General features: G+C 35.9%; 1 protein-coding gene across 3 annotated transcripts in view; it reads left to right on the forward strand.

Moving 5' to 3' along the window:
• Positions 1-20,597, forward strand: part of LOC149799040 (glutamate receptor ionotropic, kainate 2-like) — a 328,910-nt gene that overhangs the window by 85,902 nt on the left and 222,411 nt on the right. For 2 of the 3 annotated variants that reach the window (XM_089958002.1, XM_089958001.1), the window contains one exon: positions 7,010-7,083. The exons of the other annotated variant lie outside the window; for it this stretch is intronic. The gene's annotated coding sequence lies outside the window, so the exon portion shown is untranslated. The remainder of the gene's footprint in view (positions 1-7,009; positions 7,084-20,597) is intronic. 3 annotated transcript variants of the gene reach the window in all.

Genomic DNA, 20,597 nt, shown 5'->3' on the forward strand with positions numbered 1-20,597 from the left:
TAATTGAGGTCTCTGACTGGTATAATTCTTGTCGGAACCATGAAATGAAAAATAATTTAGGCGTCTGACTGGTATAATTCTTGTCGGAAACGTGCGATGATAAATAATTTAGGTCACTGACTGGTATAATTCTTGACGGAAACATACGATGATATATAATTTAGGTCTCTGACTGGTATTATTCTTGTCGGAAACATGCAAATATATGTCAGCTTATAATGATTAACTACTTTTGTCAGTGAAGACATACACACCAAGACAATGTTCGGACATTCATTATCTCGGGTTCAAGTTCAGACAGCTGATAAATTAATCCGTTGTTAATCACTGAGGAAGGTCAGAGGGTTAAGTATGCCATATTGTGGTGCCTCACGCCACGATTAATATATCGTCTGGTTTGAACCAAAACATACTGCCGGTTGTTTATTTTATTCTTTATAGATTTGTTCACAAGATAAAGTTCAAATTATAATATTTTGCATTAAACTAGGGTGTAAATTGAATGCATCACTGTGTGTTGTATGCACTGGGCTCGAATAATACCGGCTTTGTAATGTTCTAATTGATTTTACATTTGATTTGTTTTTTCTACACAAATTTTCATTTTTCAATCGCTGAAAATATTTGGACTTCAGGCGTGTTTGTGACAGTAGGTGCAACAGCTGGTGCAGCAAAAATCAGTGACTTTGATATTTTATAGGTAAATTTAATCAGTGACTTTGATATGTTATAGCTAAGTTATTCGCACGAGACCCTATTGACAATACAATGTTGATAAGTAGAGACATTATTTGGTGGATTGGTGATGCATGCAAATTTTGTGTGGATCTGTTGCAAATATCTTTTTGACCTTGTTCGTTGAAAGAAAAGCAAAACCGTTGGTGTTGTTTGTGGCGCTGTTCTTACCTCGAACAGGTATTCAACCCAGTTACTTAACCTGTGCGTCACCTTGTTGTTAGTCATGTGCGAAACGTGTTCAGAGTGTTAGGAAAGTAATGCTGGAAACATGAGTCTGGATATTCAGTGTCATAATTCTGAAGCAGGAGAAGAAATGAGTTACTCGTAATTAACACCGACAGAACAGTCACCTACAACAAGCATCACTTAGGCAATGATGTCTAATCAAGATTTATATGCAAGGTTTGACAATGAGTTAGCAGTGCGCTGCATTACTGGTATACCGGTTTAGCCTGGTATTTTCATTCCACTGGTAAGTATCACGGTACATTTTTACTGCACCAGTTCTTTAGTAGTTTCCGTCAGGAAGCAATGTGAAGAATTTCCCGAATACTCTTGTTACTAATGTAATGATATTAACATGTTTTAATTTTTCATGACAAAATAATTCCGAAAATTATTATTGTTTTTTTTTTTACAAACAGTTGTATTTGTCACAAATTGCTTTTGACTATTACAAATATAATTATATTTATGATACTCTTATTACATAGTTAACACGTGTCACGTGGTGGTTAAATGGAATGATGTGAAAGATAATAGGGTCAAATCCAACTCTCGGACTGAAATGTGCACTGCGATGACCATACTAGAGTAATGTATGTTCCTCTTGCTACCAAGGTGTCATCTAATACATGGCCGTATTGACGAGACACAATCGACACAGACAGTGGTGACAACATAGTTTTTGGTTTGAATCGCAGATTCTTTCACCTTATTATTTTAATAACTACGCAGATGGTCTTTCTTCGGGTTCATGAGGCTAAAGGTGTCGCTGCTACAGATGTAGGACTGTTTTTTGGTTGATATAGCATTTCGTATACAAATATGGGAACTAATAAATGCTTTTGAATAATTACCACTGAAGTGTATGCATGTTGCAATATTTTAGTTGCTTGCGATTATCTTTTTTCAAGTGTGATGTTTGGCGCTGAATCATTAAATAATCTTGGACAATTATTTACAACATTTTAAACTTTTGACGCCATGATGTTTCGAAGTAAAGTACTTAACAACAAAAAAATAGTTAATCTGTTGCTCTCATTGTAGTTAAATAAACTGCTTTCTTGCAGTCGTGTAAGTTTTAAATAATCAAACATATAAAATACTGTACATGAATGAAATACTTGGCAACTAAGTTTTCAGATTTATCCATGACGCGAGTTCTAATTGTTCTGAGATGTCGTCATGACCACCAAATAGCATAATCAGTATATTGTTATCTAACTGGTCATAGTAACACTTTGGTGAAATATATGATAGTAACAGTTTTTGCTTATCCATTTGAGTTGCCATTAAAACCATTACTAATCATGTGATCTTTGAGGGAAACCTGGTACTCTCAGGGTGAAATATCCATGTTCTTTCTCTCATTGCTTCCATGCACTGATATGTCGTGTTGAAGTCGAGTTCTGAGACATTCAAAGCAGATGGCACATAAAATTCCTTTCCAGACTGGTACAGTCGATTTCGCAGTGATTAAGGAGGGGTATCCATGCTTTGTACAAAGTACTTTGCACTGAGCATTACAAAATTAGAGGAGGACCAGTTATATTGGATCGTCTGTCTCGAAATTGAATCTTATAATTTGTATTCATTATCTATTTTTATGTGTACGTACAAAGAAGGATTCAAACCTTCGAAATGAGATGCTACCGCAAGATCTTGGGCATCTCATACATTGACCATATAATGAAGAAGTTCACAAATGGATCCAACGAACCATCTGATCCTATGAAGAGTCTTGACCACTGTAAAAAAGCGCTAACTAAAGTGGTACGGTCATGTCTCAAGATCATCTGGAGTGGCAAAAACAATCTTACAAGACACAGTGCGAGGGTACAGAAGAAGGGGCTGACAGAAAAAGAGGTGAGAAGATAACATTAAGAAGTGGACAGGCATGGGATTTGGAGATTCCCCAAGGGCAGTAGAGAAGATGTAAAGATGGAGAGAAATGGTTGTAAAGTCAACTGTGGTGCCCCAACTACCTCTTGGGATAATGGATTGATGCTGATGTTAATGATAATGATGATGACGATGATGATGATGTACCAGTTAATGACGATGTATGTTGGCTTAAATTGATCGCGCTTGACTACACCTTTGCTTGCATAGGTTAAAAAAGGGGCCATGTCTTATGTGTAGTGGATTTTAATGATGATGCTACTGCTATGAAATATAGGTGGCAGAAATTGAAAGCGCAGCATCTTTCATATTTTTTCGAACACGCTTGTAAAACCCATGAATTAATTGACTATGTGAACAAGACATTCCTACATTCTCGTTTAATGATTGACTGCATTATTGCACGCAAAGCTTCGGAATGTTGTATCGTGCCTGAAGATAATATTATTGCCACCTAGATAATTTGTCAATAATATTTAAAGAGAATGTTAAAGTCCTAGATATGAATCAAAATTATCTACTTGCTAAGTCTCAGACCTCCATGACAGCATCGCATAAAGTAACAAATGGTGTGATTGAAAATTATACAAGGGCTTTCCACTTCAAAGAAACAGATTATCTTGCAAAGTCTGATAATTTATATGACATTTTGATTTGGTCACTTTCAGATACCTCCACGTGTCAGTGCCAATTATTTCGTTTATCCTAGAACAAAAAGTATGTTAGAAAAGTGTCAAGATAGCATATGAAGATTAATATTTGCTTGGATCATTACAGTACGTAGAAGAAAGCACGCAACATCATTAGTTTGCATAATATGAAAATACATAATTTTTTGTAATACAAAGGGAAGATATCCTGAATTATCCAGAAATATATAGCGAATTAGATAAAGCGGACGAAAATTGCTCCATTCTCGGAGCTCAATAATGAGCCATGAATGTCATAGAAAGAAAATAAACATAGACAGCAGCAAACAACGAAGCTAATCGATTTGCAGCATTTTACAAAAATATTCTCTAATTCAAGTTGAAAAAAAATCTATCTTGTGTATGTCCACATCCTCAAGCCGGGTTCGTTATTTAATCATAAAAAATATATAAAATGTACATTTAAGCAGTTTTGACTTTGTCATTGAAATGGCAGATACGGTAGAGATGTTTCGAATGTTTTGCATGGCTTAGTTCGTTCCGGTGCAACCTACGGCTCTCAAACTGGTTTTATCTGCCTATATGCATCACAGTGTGGCTTGAACAAATTCGCTCATCCGGTCTACACCTTGGAGGAAGTTCAACCTGCCTGGTTTAAATCTAAAGAGATCAGCCGGCTGATATGGGGTATCAAAATGAGCACTTGAGTTATGCACGTGTGAAAATGACATTTTTTGAATTGTATTTTGAGAAGTGGACAATGGTAAAAGACCGTAAGGAGCGTGGATATGGGTTGCAATAGTTGCATCACGTGATGGAAAATCTACTCATGGCCAGCACAACACAGTTCAGTGAGGACAATAACATGGAATGTCCACGAGTTACAATAAAGGCTTTTAGAAGAAATTGGACTGCATTACTACTTTGTTCAATGTACACATGTTACAGGAAACCATTTTTCATTTAATGAGAAAGTATTTGCGTCATGTTTAGATATACATAATGTATTAGTATTGTCTTACAAGATGGCTTAATGCTAAAACGTTACGAGGCATGGAAAATATGGTGTATCATAAAGAATTACTAAGTAGATTTTGGCAATAATCTTAATTGTTGCACATTCAAGACTTTCTCCACGAAAAGAGGCGTGAGACAAGGGACGTACACACCAAAGTGGTACTACACACTGCCTTATAAGATCAGTCTATACAAAATGGTCGTACTTCACAGTGTCATATACCATCGGACAGTCTATACAAGAAGGTAGTACTTCACAATGCCTTATAACATTGGACAGTCTAAACAAGAAGGTGTTACTTCACAGTGTCAGATAGCATCGGACAGTCTATACAAGAAGGTAGTACTTTACAGTGCCGTATAACATCGGACAGTCTATACAAGAAGGTAGTACTACACGGTGCCTTATAACATCGGACAATCTATACAAGAAGGTAGTTACTACACAGTGCCTTATAACATCGGACAGTCTATACAAGAAGGTAGTAATTCACAGTTCCTTATAACCTCGACAGTCTATAACCAAGGTAGTACTACACAGTACCTTATAACATCAGACAGTCTATACAAGAAGGTCGTACTTTACAGTGTCATATAGCATCGGACAGGATACACATGAATGTATTACTTCATAGTGCCTTATAACATTGGACAGTCTATACAAGAAGGTAGTACTACACAGTACCTTATACAATTGGACAGTCTATACATAAATGTAGTACTTCGCAGTGCCGTATAGCATTGGACAGTCTATACAAGAAGGTTGTACTAAACAGCGCCTTATAACATTGGACAGTCTATAAAAGAAGGTAGTATTTCACATTGTCATGTAGCATAGGACTGTCTATACAAGAAGGTAGTACATCACAGTGCCTTATAACATTGACAGTCTATAGACCAAGGTAATACTACACAGGACCATCTCAGACAGTATATACAAGAAGGTAGTACATCACAGTGCCATATTTATAGGTTACTGCATTTGTATGGGAAAAAATGAACGAGGTTTTTGGATGTTGTTATATTCCCATCAACTTATTATGGCGAATAATCAATGATAAAAATTTTTTTTTTTAAAGTAAAACTATTTTCGGATGTGACGATTGAACACAGATTCAAACGTTTGAGGGTTTAAAAATCTGTACTGTCTAGTAGAAACAGATCTGGAAATTTACTTGGAATTCTTAAGAAATCAAACATGTACATTGCGCTATTACGAATATCAATCATTTCCTGGCAACCCCCCTCCCCCATAAAAATAATTAGAAAAACAATGTGTATCGCATTTATCAGTCGAATTATCATAATTTTTGAAGTACTGGATGTGTGTTATCTGTAACTATTCCAACACTATTTAAGTTTAATATGTTATCTGTAACTATTCCAGCACTTTTCTGACAAGAGATCCGTACATGGTCTCTCTTTATGTCCGATGTCTAATTGCTAGTGTGAGATCAAAATAGCGTATTATGTCTGGTGTCTAATTGATAGGTGTAAGACCAATATTGAATGTCTGGTATATATTTTATAGGTGTAAGACCAAGATTGACTGTCTGGTGTCTAATTGCTAGGTGTAAGACCAAGATTGAATGTCTGGTGTCTAACTGCTAGGTGTAAGACCAAGATTGAATGTCTGGTGTCTAACTGCTAGGTGTAAGACCAAGATTGAATGTCAAATGTCTAATTACTAGGTGCAAAACCAAGACTGAATGTATGGTGTATAATTGATAGGTGTAAGACCAAGATTGAATGTCTGGTGTCTAATTGCTAGGTGTAAGACCAAGATTGAATGTCTGGTGTCTAACTGCTAGGTGTAAGACCAAGATTGAATGTCAAATGTCAAATTACTAGGTGGAAAACCAAGACTGAATGTATGGTGTATAATTGATAGGTGTAAGACCAAGATTGAATGTCTGGTGTCTAATTGCTAGGTGTAAGACCAAGATTGAATGTCTGGTGTCTAATTGCTAGGTGTAAGACCAAGATTGAATGTCTGGTGTATAATTGCTATGTGTAAGATCGAAATATGGTATGTCCAATGACAATCAAGGTATTCTATACCTCTGTCCTTCACATTTTTAAAAATTATCCAGAGAGCTGTTAATAAGTACTACATAAAATTTAATGTTCGAATGTAACAAGCATATATAAACATATACAATAGTAAGATTCCAGACTTGAAACGAACGATTACTAAAAGTTTCACAAATATATCGAGGCGTGGAATTTATTTATGTTTATGTTAACATAATCTGAACATGGAATAATTAATATTTTCTTCTCTTTTTGTTTGCTTCCTCGCCGTGAGTCTGTTGAATTTGTGAGTTTAATTTCGCTGTGTGTGTGTGCGTGCGTGTGTGTGTGTGTGTGTGTGTGTGTAGTAGAGATTATGATGTTTTTGTTTGTCGTTGTATGAAAAAATGTTTGAAGACTTGAATTGTTTCCTTTTTTGTATTCCTCTTTTGTACTTTGTACTTTAGATCTCGCATAGAAGAAATCCAGATTATGACGATGATGACCGAAGTTGTTGGTATTTACAAACGTATGTGAGAAAGTGAGTGCATATAATTTTTATATCAATCATCAGCTACAACCTTTTATTATTGCCCCAACTTATTCATCTACAACTGCTGCTGCTGCTACTACTACTACTACTGCTACTACTACTACTACTACTGCTACTAATACTACATGATACCAATACTGTATCATCATCATCATCTTGTTCTTAATTTGTCTTTTCTATGTCGCCATTATCATCAATAGTGACAGTAGTTATAGTATAAGCAGGACAAAACGAAGAGGATGAATATACTTATACTCCTTTTGTACGAAGAGGAAGAACATGTGTATTCTCCTCTTGCATCAACAGGAGGAACATATATCGAGTTGTATGGTGAGGAGGAACATAGTTATACTACTGTTGCACCTGTAGGAGGAACATATTAATACTCCTGTTGTACGAAGAGGAGGAACATATTTATCCTCCTGTTGTACGAGTAGGAGGAACATATTTATACTCCTGTTGTACAAGGAGGAGGAACATATTTATCCTCCTGTTGTACGAGTAGGAGGAACATATTTATACTCCTGTTGTACAAGGAGGAGGAGGAACATATTTATACTCCTGTTGTATGAGGAGGAGGGGGAGCATACTAATAATCATGTTGTACGAGGAGGAGGAACATGTTTATACTCCTCTTGTACGAGGAGGAGGAACATATTTATACTCCTGTTGTACGAGGAGGAGGAGGAACATATTTATACTCCTGTTATATGAGGAGGAGGGGGAGCATACTAATAATCATGTTGTACGAGGAGGAACATGTTTATACTCCTCTTGTACGAGGAAGAGGAACATATTTATATTCCTGTTGTACGAGGAGCAGTAACATCCTTATAATTTTGTTGTAGTACTCTTTTTCTACAATGTGCGTTTGACTCGACCATATCGACAGATTATCTTGCTTTAAGATTAGTGTACTCGTATGCATGTAATTTATTTTAGATAAAAGTGTCCACTCTTTTAGATGTCAATGTGTATTTATTGTTTTGTAGGTAGGGTATTAGATTGGTTACAGGATGATTTGATAGGGGCCTGCAATGCGTTCCAGTTATGCTTAATCATGCCTCCTTAAGGGCATCAGGGGTACAAAATATATTTTTTAGTACTTTTGCAGGATAAAAGTAAAATTGTGTGCATTAAAATTATAGACTTCACTTTATAGAGGTATAGTAATATTTGAAAAATGTCCAAAGTGTTCAAATTTTGGATGTATATATTTTCCTATTTAGAAATACATACGCTTCATTAGCATCCTTTAGTAAGCGGTCATCTAAGGTTTGGTAGTATCATATAACAATTAAGCTGCAACGCGATCAATAACAAACGTACATAAAATTATACCTTGTATACATAGTCCATATAGTTAATAATACAAAGTATTTAAAGATAATAGTGATACCTGACGACCGATAAGTAAACTCATTGTACAGAGCCTGTTTGCTGAGTGTCTACCAAAAGACGTGTAATGTAGACTCATTATACACTTAAATAACAGTTCCAGACCAATTCAGAGTGCTTGATGGTTAGAGGTTATTCTTCGCCAAAAATAATTATGACTCTACAATCAATGAAAAATCTCCAGATGTCTAGAGACTTTTATTTTAGATCTTCAAAAACAGGAAAATGGTCCGTTTGATGTATTACGGACTCCGGCATTCTCTGACAAGATATATTGAATTTAACTATTATATGGGACAGTAATGCATCATTTCTTGTAGTCTATGGCCGCCAAATGAAAGCAAATATTTTGTCAGGATTTTTTTTCTCTCGAAAAAAAGAGTATGAAATAAAGTGTGTCTTGTTCAGTAAACATGATCTTTCAGAAGGGTATCTTGTATCTAAATTTTGATCTAGATATTTGTATGATCTGCCAGCCTTCATTCATTTTTGGGGCTTCACGTTAAATGTCAAAAATAGCATCTACTTAAGGAGGCTTTAGAGTCTATTTGCCGCCCAACATTTATATGTAAATTTCAGAAAAATAGATGTACGCCAAGTGTATGGGTTCGCTTATTTCTTTATTTCCTTTAATTTATTTTGCTTTGTTTCAAAAGAAGCGGGAGCAAAATATGATGATATCGTATGCAATGTTAAAGTCGTCATTGCTAAAACTAAAACAAGGAAATGTTACTATTGTGTTTGGAGAAAAATCATCCTTGAATATAAATTCTTTCAAAACAATTAAAAAGTAATTATTTATTTTGTACCATATTTATGCAAATTGTGCTTGTTCGTTGATCAAGATTACAAATGGATGTAGTCAGTCTTAAGGAATGTGTCAATTTGACTGCAGGAAAATTATGAACTGGCCACCATTGATAGATGCAACGATGTTCCCTCTTGGTAAAGAGGGGTGGTTAATTAGAATCTAGAGGATGACCTCCCTCGATTGTATTGCCCAGTGTGAGTGGATAGATAGAACATCAACAGAGAACTGAGCATAACTACTGAGAAGAAATAAGACAATACGAGCCCCTTTTAAACAAAGAGAAAAATAATTTAATCAATGACATAAACTAACAGGGTCAGATTCAACAAATTTATATTGCAGAATTTCAACATGACCGTATCATCATCGTATGTCTCGAGGCACTGTGCTGCTGAACATCTGACCAGTTCCCTCCACTTGTCTCGATCATGTGACAATGCCTGTGTCTCCGCAAAACTTTTCCTGGTCCATTCTGTGATGTTGTCAGTCCACTTTTTTCTCTGTCTACCTCTCCTTCTGCCACCCTGGACGCTGCCCTGCAGGACTGTTGTGGATAGACTGTTGGCTGTAGTGACATGGCCAGACCATTTCAGCTTTCTCTTTTTGACGGTGGTGAGGAGGTCCTCATATTGGCCTACTTCGCCTCTGATGGTGTTACGCACTTTCAACAGCAGTGTTCTATTATTGATTCATTTCATCATGATAACGAGAGTGGTGAAACGGGCACAATGTTCACGCCACAATGTCACCTAGCGTCGCTTTCTGTCTCCTGGTATGCCACGTCTTCCCACCTTCACGTGTATACGTTTTATCTTTCTTGATCCTTCTATCCTAACCGCTCGATCTCTTATCCGGACTTCCGTCTTTCGGACCGTCCCAATCTGTTCCAGAAAAATGTTTCCCTGAATGACAAGATTACCACTCAGTCTCTATTTGTATCACCTTCTATACGTATTCAAATTCTCTCACTTTCGACTGCTCCGGTGGCCTAATGGTTAGAGCCTCCGACTCGGATGCAGGATGTCGTGGGTTCGATCCCCGGCCGAGTCATACCAAAGACTTACAAAAATGGTACAAACAGCTGCCTCGCTTGGCGCTCAGCATTAAGAGGTTAGTGTTAGGACTGGTCGGCCTTGTGCCAGAATAATGTGACTGGGTGGGACATCATGCTATATGTCTGCGGCATGATGCCCCAGTTCTAGACATCACTATAAACTGATACACTGCAGACATCGTAGTGATATGACTGAAACATTGTTAAAGCTACGTTAAAATCCAAATCACACACAAACACACACACTTTCGTTTCTCAGAAAGCATTAAATAGCTATGTAAACACTACATAAATTCTGACATAAGGTGACCGTAACGCAATAGTATTTTGAGCAAGGTACAGTCGTTATCTCTAGTTACAAAGAATCCCTGTAATGTACATATAACTCTGACATAATTATATAGGTCAACACCCTCGCTTCACAGCAACTGACCATAAATTAATGCGTGAGCGGTGCATATAAACAAACATTCCCGTATCTCTCTGTATACGCTACTATATGACTCCTTAGACGTCCAGCCTAGTCAGTTCCACTCAATAAGATACATGCTATCGATTACTATTGCATAAGACTCATAACGTCTAGATCACGGCATCCCCTAACCTACAAGATTCTTTAAGCATTAAAAGATCAGTTATAAATATGCAATTATCGTTAATTCACGATAATCAGTATCGTCTTTGCAGACAAAGGAAATTTATTCATTTAACCCTATGAAACCATACATATCTGAAAATTTTGATCGCATGCAATAATTCAGTTTTATCAGTGAACTAGTAACTGTAAAATTAAAGAAATAAATTACATAAACAACTCAAACATATCAACAGATTTCCATAAAATCGAATAAACGATGCATATTATGATCCATGGCATATCAAACACTTTTGCATAAAAAAAATTAATAAAAAATAATAGAAAATTGCATAAAAAATTACAATTGTGTACCTTAATGCTGTCCTTTCCAAGCAAATGTGCGTCCTAGCACTAAAGGCCTGTCTTTGCCTACAAGACAGCCACCTGGTCCCCTTACTTGTCTTAACGACGAAGAACTACATTTCAGTTTTCCCCTGAGTCAAACGAGTCCTGCTCCTCTTGCAGGAACAATCTCGGACTCATTAAATTCGACCAAAGTCGTTACTTTAAATTCAACATTTCTTCCAAGGTGTACGCCTTTAGTCAAACTGACCAATCGTCATCGGTCATTCCTAATTGTTCCTCAAGATAAGTATTGCTTCCGTCAGAGTATGACAGCTTAGACTTTGAGAAATACGACACATACCAACTTCCTTTTGTTAAAAGAGTATTCGACATGGCGTTCCCATTAAGCGGATATGGTCGGCATCTTAATGTTTACTCTTCCAGGACAGCTTTGCGATGCCCAGGTTAATTCTAAATTAGCCGTAGATGCTGGACTCCCCCACTCACCCGCGAACTGTACCAATTGAGATGGGAAAGGTCGAAGTGACCCTTCACAGAAAACCTTGCTGGCTTGACTGTACAAAATTTTTAATGTTCAATGTATTCAATTTTAATGTTCAATACTTATTCAAAATTCGACACATTACAATAGGAAACGGACGAATTCATACATATCTTAAAGTAATCGGACTATCCAAGCATGAAAATTGTCAATTACGTGTGTTTGCTGAAGGGATTGAGACCAACACCCAAACGATATAAATAAAATCTGTTGAGGAAAATAACGTTAGACGTGGTACTCGTTACAAACATACTGTTCCAAGTGTCTTCTACCTTCTAACACGTTTCGCTGTGTAGACAGTGCGAACAAGACACGTATTTCTAACATGTTTCGCGGTGCAGACAGTGCGAATTAAGACGTGTTTCTAACATGCTCCGCTGTGTAGACAGTACGAACAAGACACATATTTTTAACACGTTTCGCTGTGTAGACAGTACGAACAAGACACGTATTTCTGGTTCGATGTTTTGGAGATTTTAAACTATAATTATATTCTGAACACTGCTAACTAATATTTGTATCGTTATTCATGTCAGATAACCTATGCTCTCAGGGTGCATAAAACTGACCAAATTTCATCTTGTATTATGTACACTGTTAAACGAAGAAGACAAAAAGCACAGTTACATTGTTTTCAGTTCCTTCGGTTAACAAATCAGCGTAAGGGTCTTACGAAAATTTGTTAACCAAGGGGACTGTTGACGATTGACGACGCTGACTTTCGTTTTCAAAGGTTATACATATGCCGTGCTATTGACTTGTTAGACAGATACCTGGCCTTACGTAAAAAGTAAAAAATGTATTGCGGCATTTATAGAGCCATGTCGATCATGCTTCACCTTTTCACATGTGCTACCTAATACATACAAACTTAAGTTCTCCATTCAATATAAGTTACCAGCGGAACCTACGAGCAGATTTCCTCTCAATGAATATGATCTAATATCTCATTATTATTAGGAATGCGGAAAGGCGAATTTCCATGATCCCAAAACTTTATTTCATTGGTCGTCTTTTATTCTCCGTCAGAGAAACCCTCAAAAGGAGTGGAATACTCCCAGTATCTGGTGATATGCTTATTCTTAACGGAAATGCCTAGGATCCAACTTTCCAGCTGATTTTCGATCAATAACGATATAAGTAATTTATCATGAACAGTTTCTATAGTTTTATAAGACGTTTTCTTTTCATTTGAATGAGCTAGTACTTATTAATGCAAAGAAAAGAAGTACAATTGAAAATTACGACACGGACCACATTAACAGATGATTACTAAAAGAAACCCACTGCTGCAAGGTTATACCAACTTTCGGTCACTCTTCTCGAGTGCCAAAAATGTATGTCTCACATGACAGTTATTTTGGTGAAATTTCAGCAGACGATGACACATTGTAGAAAGATGAGAATACAACTATATTAAAGATACAAATCAAAATCAACCCAAACATTTTTGCGAAACTTATCCTTATAAGATTTAGTTTCAGACGTTCACGTTAATACATTTTATAAGTGTTAGCTTTTACAGTATAGAAAGACTATACCAACCCGTCGTTTATACTGGTTAATTCCGACCATCAAGGGCTATTTTAAACATTCTTCTCTCACATGATGGCTCCAATAAATAAGATGGGCCCTATACACGATGAATATTCACTGTTATTTTAGCAAACTGATATGATGCTTTAATTAGCCCTCAACCATTTAGATTTTGAGATATTAGCACCGGTAGCGGACATAATACATAAAACCGTAAACTAAGATGGCCGTTCGTTTGAAGCCAGAGTTACGCATTCGATCTGCGCTAGTCTAACTGTTAAGCGTACTCACCAAACAAGCCAATCCAATTTCAGACACAGCTCAGAGTAAATATGAACTACATGTCTAGTTTATGGATGAATTTAAAACACGAAGTTCACACTTATTAGACTCGTTTCCTCTACCTTAAGAATGGTGTGTGGGGTGTGGGTGGAGTCAAAATACGAAACTATCTAATGAGATCTGACATTACGTTTCGGTTTGGGTACGTTTTGACTTGTTCCCCATTCTAGTCACCATCAAGGCTTTTGTAATCATTACAAAAGCATTGATGGTGATTAGAATGGGGAATAAGCCAAAACGTACCCAAACCGAAACGTATCCAAGTCAAAACGTACCCAGACCTAAACGTACCCAAGTCAAAACGTACTCAAGTTAAAACGTACCCAAATTTAAACATGACCCACATTCGCTTTAAGTAATGACATAATGTTAGTGTATTGTGCTTCATATGACAATGACCGGCCGGAGGAGCATTGGAAATCGACAGACACCATGGAATTATCTTAACTTATGATCTAGCTCCAACGCACATTAAGAAATACGCGTTTAAGTTAAGAAGCATCGTTTCAATGCATTTATCATGTGTTTTCCCGTGGAGAAAATTCTACCAGCTGATCTGAACCGTGATTGATGAGTGCTTCAATAACGTTTTTATTTGCGTTACTTTCCATTCTTCCATTTTGTATTTCGTTTTATTTCCAGTGCGTTCTATTCGTCCATTGCTTATTTTAGTCAAACCAGCATAAATCATCAGAAATACTTTAGTTCTTTTTGTTAAATACTAATGATTTTAAAGAGTATTACAAAACATTTAGCTGCATTAAAATTCGTTTATTCCTACACACTTTAAGGTTAATCAGATCAGCTTATCTTGAAAAACTCAACACCTGTAATCCACCCAAATCCAATGTAAAACCTGTAATCCACCCAAATCCAATTTAACGTTCGGCATAGATGCTAATTATCATTTTTTAAAAAGTTCACTTGCCGACAATTTTCTTGTATTATATGCTCTTGCATCTGTTTGCACGGTAGCCATATAAAATGCAATTATTACATTAATCAAATGTATTGCATACGGACAAGTAAACTGGAAATATGTGCTGACTCGCATGCAAAAATCACCTAAATCAAGTTAAATTTATGGTGCTTCCGTTCGGCATTTTTTTTATCATGAGCAGGTAATTGTCCCAGTAACCGAGTATTACTGGTCATTCAAGCTAGTAAAATTTGAAGACACAATATAAATTATGGAACGCAATGAAAATGTGAAATGCGAAATAAAATGCGAAATGGAATAAAGGAACGCAACGCAAATAAAGACGAAATGGAAATTATTTATGTGTTCTTATTTTCATTTTAATTATAAAAGTCAAAGTAATCTATTAGTCATCAGATGTATACATATCTGTTTCTATTGTGAAAAAGAAAATGGAATTAATTTTCAAAAGTGACCCTAATAATTGTATGAAACGTGTGCATTTGATTACTGGCTTAAACACACGAAGCAGTCATCAAGCATGGTTCAGATCTGTTGGTAGAATATTGTCCACGGGGATACACAACATAAAAATATGCAAGCGATACTTCGTAACTTAAAGACGGATTTCTTAATGTCATTTGAAGCTAGGTTATACAGTAAGATAGTTCCACTTGCGTCGGCCGGTTTCCATTTCACAATCAAGAAACACAGCACATTCAAATTCTGGCATTATTTAAAGCGAGTGTGGGTCACGTTTTAATTCGGGTATGTTTCGGTTTGGGTACGTTTTGACTGTACACCACTAGAATGCTGAACCCCTTGTACTAAGCGCACTCTTTATCGGTTTTGCAAAATCTTTTCAGAAATACCTTTACTAGTTTGTAGTGCTGCAAACATTTTGTACAGATAATTTCAAAGAACTTTTTATCGTGGTTGATGTGACACGCAAACATTAAGTTTGACGTATTTGTTAAACTCGCCATAAATTGTGGACTGTGATGGATATAATCTGCTCTGTTTGGGGCATGAATTGAATTTAATTACGACTCGCTCGGTTAAGGGTTAAAGACAGACTGAGTGCAATGTTAACGCAAGGTCGATGGCAGTAAATGTCAAGAATTGCGAGAAAATGTTAGGAAATCGTGGGCCATTTGAAACCGGTGTTATAAAACGATATTTTCAGAATAGTTATTAATAAAGGCAGACTAGAGAGGATTCTGCTGACTTTGATAGGAATGATAAAATTTGTGGCGGTTAGAGAAATAATCCTGATTGGCTACGCTAAACGAGGTGGCGTGTATTCCCAGACAGAATTCAAGGTTTTAAAATAATCTCCCTCGCCATATTGTCAGTCCGAGTTTTTCTGCCGTGGGGGAAAGTCTGAGTGACTCCAAGGAAACTTAACACGCAATTTCCCTCGTTAAATAAATCGTCCAAGGGGCGGGGGTCTGGAACTTTGAGAGACACGGAGCCAGAGAAGAGAAAGGGATTTCTCTGTGATAGGCGAGCTAGAGCTCGGGAAGGTACAAAGGTATTATCTCGATTGCATGCAATTTATGTTCATTGATGTAAGCTTGTAAATATTTGTTGCATTTATTCATATTAAATTCATACTTCAATCTTCCTTGAGTTCAGAAGTTAATTGCTTGCATGCATTTCGTCTCAAATGTGATATGACTCATGTATTATATGAATGAGTTCGGATTTAGTTGTTGGTATGTAACAGGGATCGTGTATCATAAGGATTGCTTTGCATAAGGCATGCTGAACATTGATTTTTCTATGTCCGAAAATGTATGGCAATGAAACGTTCATTAGCTAAGTAACATAGTTAGGACAGGAGTGAAGTCCGTTACCTGGTATGAAACTAAGTTGTGAATTCTCTTCAACCGAGAATCGAGGAGCGTGTGCCGAGTGGCAAAGTTCAACTGCATCAGCTTGACAGTAAGACATTAATTTATAGAAATAGTGGTTTGAGTGTGCATTAGGTTGCAAACTGAACATAGCCATTTACGCTTAGTTTCCATAGACGATATCTGACGCAAAAGCGTGGGAATATTGGTTCATCCCAGGAGTAGAAACATCTATATATATGTTGTCCAATGTATTTTTTATAAATAAGGGGGTTATACGGATGCCTATGGACCGTTCGATTACGAGTCTGACGCTATACCAACTGAGTCACCTCGGCTCCCCAGCTCAACCAAATATTACTGTGATTGCATATATGTAATATTACTGTCCTGAAAGGGATCAGTATGACTCTAAACACGTTAAAAGACGAAAATTTATCTGTCACTCATCTTTCTGCATTACAGATTCCTGCCACGAAGAATTACTTTAGTCGATGGCATGCCATTCATATTCTTACATGAATAATCCCTTCCACAAACACTGTCAATAATCGATGGATTATCGCATTCTTACATGAATAATCCTTGCCACGAACACTGTCAAAAGTTGACTGATTTTCTTTCATATTCTTACATAAATGATCCCTGCCGCCGAGCACTCCCAATAGTAGATAGATTGCCATATTCTTACATGAATAACCCTTGCTACTAACACTGTTAATAGTCGATTGATTGTCATATTATTACATGAATAATTCCTGCCACGAACAATGTCAATTTTAGATGGATTGTCATATTCTTACACGAGCAATCCCTGCCATAAATACTCTCCAATAGTTGATGGATTTCAATCACAATCTTCCAAAAATATTCCCTGCCACTAAGACGGCCAAAATTCGATCAATTGTCATATTCTTATATGAATAATCCATGCCACTAGTAATATCAATAGTCGGTGGATTGTCATTCATATTCTTACATGAATAATCTCTGCCACGAACAATGTCAATTTTCGATGGATTATCATATTCTTACAACCGCTCCGTTGGCCTAGTGGTTAGTGCGTCCGCCTCGGATGTGGGAGGTCGTGGGTTCGGTCCCCGGCCGAGTCATACCAAAGACTTATAAGAATGGTACTTACTGAGTTCAGTGTCTAGCTGTACGTAGAAATTAAGAATGTCTCATAAGCAAGTTTTTTTTACGACTTCATGGGAAAATTCCCCTCATCCTGATTCATTTATTGTGACTTAGCTGTTTTATATCAATGTTATTTACTTCAGAATTACTCATTCTGTTTTTGGTCGTCAGTCTTAGTGGAATCAGACTGTGTTCAGCTGAGATGATTTTATTTATTTATTTTAATTATTCATTGGAATTTCAAAGTGCTCTTTGGCTGATTAAATTATACTCCTGGAATTATTGTGAATTCATTCAAGATCATTTTGGATTATATTATTATGATGCATCAAAACTATTAACATGATTCGACATTACAGGCTAATAGAAAATCAGTACTTTCAATGTCAGAATTCATTGGGAACTCTATACATTTGAATTTGTGATAGAACTTTTGGGACTATTTGGAAATAGTTTAGTTCTTTTTTAAATTTCACTCTGTATTCAAGAGCAATAAATTATTTGTTGAATTTGTCAGAACTTGATGGTTTCAAGATATGTATATATATATATATATATATATATATATATATATATATATATATATATATATATATATATATATATATATATATATATATATATATATATATATAGTGGTTATTCCTTTTTCCTTCTCTTTTCTTTTGTTTTCCTTTTTTTCTTCTTCTCTTGTTGACATGTCATCAATATCCGATTGTTTTGGGGTTCATTTCTGTTTGCTTTCTTTTTCCATATTTGTGTTTTCAGACTCTTTCTGGTGGGGAACGTAGATGCTATTCTTATATGGTGTGATTTCACCTTTTTGATACATTTCTTTCTCTGTACCTCTGTGTTTGTAATTCGTTCTGTTTGGGAGGTACAGTCGCTGGTTGTAGTCACTCCTTTCTCTTGTATGGTAGAATTCCACTTATTTGTTCAATTTCATTTGCGGTGGTTATTTTTTCCATTTGTAGTGTTCCCTGTTGCTGACTTGCACGTTTTCTTCTCTATTCGATCGTCTTGCATTTTGGTTATTACTTGGTGCTTCTATGGACGTGCGTTTTCTGGGAACAGTGCCTGTTTGTTTCACATCAGTAACACTTTCTGTGAACAAATGCATCTCTTGTACCGTGTTATGACAAAGAATCCATGCATATAGACAAAGGTTTTTAAAATTCTTTGCATGTTCCTTCTCTATTTCTAGAATGTGCGTTCTTGTTTGTACTTCGTAACCTCGATATGTCTACATTCTTACCTCGAATACTTACATGTAAGAATTTTGCTGAAATCTCTTTACAGATGCTTCCATCGGGAGAGTTAGTGGGTGTACCCGTTATGTATATTTCCTCTAATGTTTCTGTTATTGTCTGTTTTATTGCGGGAGGCTCAACAATCTGAACCAATTTCGTTTTGATCCGTTTGAAACCATGTTGGAGAAGTGACTGGTGACCCTAAGGGCTATAGTATGTATATTCCTTTCATGTCACTACTATTCAAAGCTTGTGTCTTATCTTGGATCCTTCTGTTTCGCCAACCTGTCAATATGTCCGCCACTGTAGGTCGCTCTTCATGTGGTATTGCCATCATGTCAATTCCTCTTTGTCCCCTGTTCGATTCTGAGCTTGAAGGTCTTTGCCTCCCTCAGTACTTTCAAAGCTGTATTTAAATAATGATCTAGCACTGACATTGTCCATGGTATTTATTTCAGAAGTTATGGCAAAGTTCTTAACTTTGACTGTTGAATTTGGAAATTAGTTTGGTCAATCTCAGCTTTGTCCTTTAGGTATAGAGTTTTCAGTGAAACTTGATGCAATGTGAAACTGAAATAATAATGTTACAAACAAAACCGTGTTTTATAAATCTTGATAGAATAATGAAGGAAATGAATAAGCGACATATATCAATGTTAAATTTAGTACCTTTCAAAATTTTTAATCAAATTTAATATTTTAAAGGGATATCAATTAATTGATCTGGGTCTTAGGTAATAGCATTAAAAATTATCAGGTCAAGAAAAGCAGTTCGATCCAATTCAAATACTTTTGCCTATGTATACAACTCAAACTAGAATATTATTAAAAAATAATATGGATGTAAAGATATGTAAATAATAATAATGATAATAATAACAATAATAATAATAATAATGATAGCTAAATCAATATGAAAACTGGAATTCTTCTATTATAGTTCTAACCTATATATATGGAAACAAATTTCCCAAATTCTATGCAAATGTACAAGAGACTCTAAAATACAATGGTTACTCTATATTCACATGATATAACCTGCAAACACTTTTTAAGCAAGACAGGTATAATCCGAAATAATGTATGAAATTTTTGTAAATAAGAAGAAATCATTCAACATTGGTTTTGGGAATATAGTCATTTTAATGAGATCTTGTATTACGAGTGTATGCTCTTAAGAATTGTAAAAGAAAAGAGTGAAAAACATCAAGCTTTGTAAAATTTAACGAATAATTAATTTCCCTTGAATACAAAGTGAAAATGAGAAAAAAGAACTTACAGTATTGCGAATTAAATTCCAAAATAATCCAAGACTTATAGACACAAGACCTAATAACTTTAAGTCCTGAATAATAATAAAAAACTCAATACAAGTCCCGAAGAAATAACAAAAACTGAAGGAGATGACGTGCCTGTTATAGCTCTTACATGTTGATGTGTCAACAATGTTTTGTTGAATCCCAGCAATATAATTCCAGGTTGGAATTCAGTAGAAATCCCAGTGAATGTCTTTATCCAAGAATTTTATCAGATCACGTTTGTATTTAATAATTTGAAGCAAAAATGCATCCCACCTGGACACAACATAATAAAACTTGACACAACATAATAAAACTTGAAAGTGCTAGATGTTAAAGCACGAATGATCAAGTCCTCACAATTACAAGATGATATAGTTCTCTACTTCACCTGAGGTCACAATTAGCATTTTATAT

The sequence above is a fragment of the Sinohyriopsis cumingii genome, chromosome 5 (assembly GCF_028554795.1).
Source record: "Sinohyriopsis cumingii isolate HCF-2022 chromosome 5, ASM2855479v2, whole genome shotgun sequence".
Lineage (NCBI taxonomy): Eukaryota > Metazoa > Mollusca > Bivalvia > Unionida > Unionidae > Sinohyriopsis > Sinohyriopsis cumingii.